Raw genomic sequence first — 3,996 nt, forward strand, 5'->3', positions numbered from 1 at the left:
TGACTCAGTAAGTATGGGTGGTGCCTGGGAATCTGTATTAAGCAATAACAACAACAAACTCTCCAGATGATTCTGTTGAGCAGCCAGGATGGACATCCACAGGCCTAAAAAAATAATTCTTGAAGTTTAAAGGAGTCCTATCAGAGTCATTGGAGGAGGCTTCTTCTGTGAAAGTGGTTCTTCTACTTTTTTTACAATGTCCACTTGGCAGAGGGGAAAAAGTGCCCTGAGGCTCTCAGGAAAGAACTAACAGGTGTTTTGCAAATTGGCTGAATTTGTGCAGAAGCCAGCTCTTTGTAGATTCATGAATTAGAGCTCCCCATAAAATGTTAATAGTGTGTTAATTTTAGTTTATGAATATAAACTTTGGTCTTGTCCTAAAGTGACCACTGGTGTTTTGTCTAAGCCCATATTAACTGAGAAATTTCAGCCTTTCAGGGTTACTATCCTGAAGACATCTGATGAGGAATTCTAGGTGCCTGAGGCTATTTGAACCAGGGGTTGAGAGATTAGGGAGAAGAAAATGATGTAAGATAATAATACAGTCCCCAGATCCCATGACCTTTTAACTTGCACATTTCTAGGGAGTCAGATTTTTTGCTTGATAAACTTTTGGCAAAATTCTCAGGAATAGATTTTAGTATTTCCACCAGAGGGCAGTGATGTCTTCTACAATGTTAGTGACTGTGGTTAAGAAAATTTGTCATTCTTTTTTTGGACTTGCAGTGGGTGTGAGTAGGAAGAACTGATTAATTCTGACTGCCCATGGTCATTAGGGTGGATTTGAAGCCAAATTCCAGCAGAACACAGAGCAGGGAAGGTTAAATAGCATCTGCAGAACTACAGAGTCTTTTAAACCAGAGTGACTGCTTGATTAAATCAGTTGCCACTGTTGGTTAAATCGAATAGCTGTCTTAAGACTCTGAAAATTCATAATTCGTGAAGCTCCTGTCTAGTAGCCTTAGGACTCAGATTTGAGAAGAGTTATGGGTCCCATGAAACCACAAGAAACAGATTTATACTACAACAGAGGACAGGGGAAAATTGCTTCTGAAGAACTCATACTCTTAATGGCTTCGGGCTCTGTCTGTCACTAATTCCACCTTAGCTTGTTATGAGAGATTCAGCTGCTGGAAGAATGAAATGATATTTCCACTGGGATAATATTAATGGGCATAGCCTTTATAAAGCAAGATTGAGGAGCAATCCCGGTGATATGGTAGAAAAATGATTTCAGAATTGGGGGTAGATATTTGGATGCTGGTGGGACGCTTTTAATGATAGAGGACCGTCACTTACTATAATGGGTGTGGGTTAGGATCCTAAAATGTGTGTGTGTGTGTGTGTGTGTGTGTGTGTGTGTGTGTGTGTGTGTTCCTGGCTCTGCCACCAAGTGTGTAATCTTGACTAAGTCAGTTGTCCCCTCTGGTCTCCACAGTCCATACCATGTAAAATGAGTCAGTTCGTCCAGGTAAGCTTTTAGAATCATCACAGCTATAAAATTTTAAATTCTATGAAAACACAAATCTATTCCTACTATAGGATTGAGCTACCATCTGGACAGCTCAGAGTGGCTCTGTGGAAGAGGCTTTTAAGTATGGACCCGAAGTGGGGGACCCTTTACCAACTTTATCCAGCAGCACAGATTTTGAATTTTAGTCATAAAACAACACAGCTCTTTGCTGTTCAATGGGCAAAGACCTGGGAGAAATGGATGATATCAAGTTTCATCTAGAAGGCATTAGTACATTTATTCCACCCCATTACTTTACAAATGAGGAAGAGGAGTCGAGCCAAGTGTCTTCAAAATTCATTCATGCAGACACTGTTCTGGGTGGAGATACAAAAGCAAACAAGGCAGACAGAGTTCCTGTGCTCTTGAGCTTAAATTTGAGCTGGAGAAGAGCTAAGTGTACAGTGTTGAGGATAGTGGGAGATCAGAGGGCAAAGTAGAGGAAGAAGAAGGCAAGTACGAAGGTTCCATTTCATCTAGGTTTTCTGAGAAGGCCTCTCAAGAAGACCATTTTGAACAGTGTCCTCAGGAAGTCACCTGGGGATTGTTTTAGGTGCAGAGAACAGTGAGTACGAAGGCTTGGGGGCAACCCAAGAATAATGTGCAGAACCAGAATTTGCTCATTCACTGGCACATTCATTCACTCGTTCAACAAACACTCAGTGCCTGCTCTGTGCTATGCCCTGTTTCTGCACCAGGATTAGAATCTTGAATTAGAATTCAAAAGCATTTGTGTTCAACCACCTCAAATACTGCCTCCCTGACATAGTGTACTTTTCTTCAGCACCCACTCTTTGCTGGGTACCTTGTAGGCATTTTGTTGAAATTAATCTTCAAAACAATTCCATGAGACTGTTTTGTAAAGAATAAAAATAAATATACTAAGAAATGAAGAAAAATGGAACCTAATGTCATTTATTTCAGTATGTACTAAGTTAGATGGAAAGACTCATTCCTTTGTCTTGTGAATAACTGCTATAAGTTATCAAAGTGACTCCGTTGATATTATTCAGTTAATTCATGTGGATGTTTACTGAGCTTCTACCTTTGCCTGGTGTGGTATTGGAAAAATGAATAAAGTAGGAAGTCACACCAAGAATTGCAGTAAGTTGATAAATCTTCTAAGTGTTGGGGGGAAGTAAGAATGAGCACGGTGGCAAGAGGATCTAAACGAAGAATCTGAGTCTTCCTGGGGGAAGGCAGGAAAAGCTTTACAAATCAAGGAAGCCTTGGGTAGGAAATTGAAGGTATTGTGCCACGGGACCATGGACGCATACCTTCAGCACTGTGTGAAGCAGATACTTTAAAGGGGTTACTACGGGAAAACTTACAAGCAGAGAATTGTTTGTGCGGTAAAGCACAATCTTCTGCTCTCTCACTGACCGGTAGTTTAGTCCAGTGCTAGGATGCATACATGATGGCTTATGTTCCAGTTTAAAGAGGTTCCAACCCTGTAGGGTCAGAGGAATGGAGGACATGCCTGCGACTATGTAACAATGGGTGAGCAAACGATATTGTTAGAAAGGGGAGCCTCAGAGGCCTAACAGCTCTTGTTTTCCAGACTTTTTTGTATGTTAACCCAGACCCCCTGAGACAGCTCTCTGTTAATCTATCTGAAGGGGGAGGAGTGAGTCTGCAGGCCCATCAAGATCTGTCTTTCATGAAGATGGTACTGAAGGTGACGAAGGAAGCCCCTACCCCTTGCTTTGAAGGTCAGACAGTGGTGCTGAAAGGCATCCACAATCACACAAAAAAAGAAGATATGCAAGTTACCTACATTCCGATGGCCCAAGACACTGCGTCTTCGAAGGCAGCCCAAATATCCTCGAGAGAACGCCCTCAGGAGAAACAAGTTTGACCACTATGACATCAAGTTCCCCCTGACTACCGAGTCAGCCAAGAAGAAAATAGAAGACAACAATACATTTGTCTTCATTGTGGATGTCAAGGCCAACAAGCACCTGATCAAACAGGCTGTGAAGAAGCTCTGTGACGTTGACATGGCCAAGGTCAACACTCTGGTCAGGCCCGATGGAGAAAAGAAGGCATATGTTTGACTGGCTCCTGACTATGATGCTTTGGATGTTGCCAACAAAATTGGGATCATCTAAACTGAGTCCAGCTGGCTAAATCTGAATTTAAATTTTTTCACCATAAAAAAAAAGGATCTGTCTGTTTTTGGATGGATGAGTAGGAGTGTAAAGAGGCAGGAGGGCATTCCTGAAAGAGGGAACAGTGTATTTAACTGGAGGAAAACCAGAAACCATGGTGTGTTTAGAGAACTGCAGATATATTGTCAGGATTATACAGTGTGAGGTAGGTGGGAGATGGGCCTCAGAAGACGAGGGGCATCTGGAAGGGGGATTCTAGAAAGGTCACCTGAAGAAGCATATCCAGATGGTTTTATATGTCGCGTTAAGGTATTTGAAGTTTACATTTTCGGCCAGCAGAGCCAGTCACATACCCTGTGTGAGTGATGTGAG

General features: G+C 42.1%; 1 pseudogene; it reads left to right on the forward strand.

The window, feature by feature from the left end:
- Positions 1-3,179: 3,179 nt before the first annotated feature.
- On the forward strand, positions 3,180-3,677 carry LOC109268574 (60S ribosomal protein L23a-like; annotated as a pseudogene).
- Positions 3,678-3,996: the final 319 nt, after the last annotated feature.

Source organism: Panthera pardus, unplaced genomic scaffold (genome assembly GCF_024362965.1).
Source record: "Panthera pardus isolate Hobbes unplaced genomic scaffold, ASM2436296v1 HiC_scaffold_6, whole genome shotgun sequence".
Classification (NCBI taxonomy): Eukaryota; Metazoa; Chordata; class Mammalia; order Carnivora; family Felidae; genus Panthera; species Panthera pardus.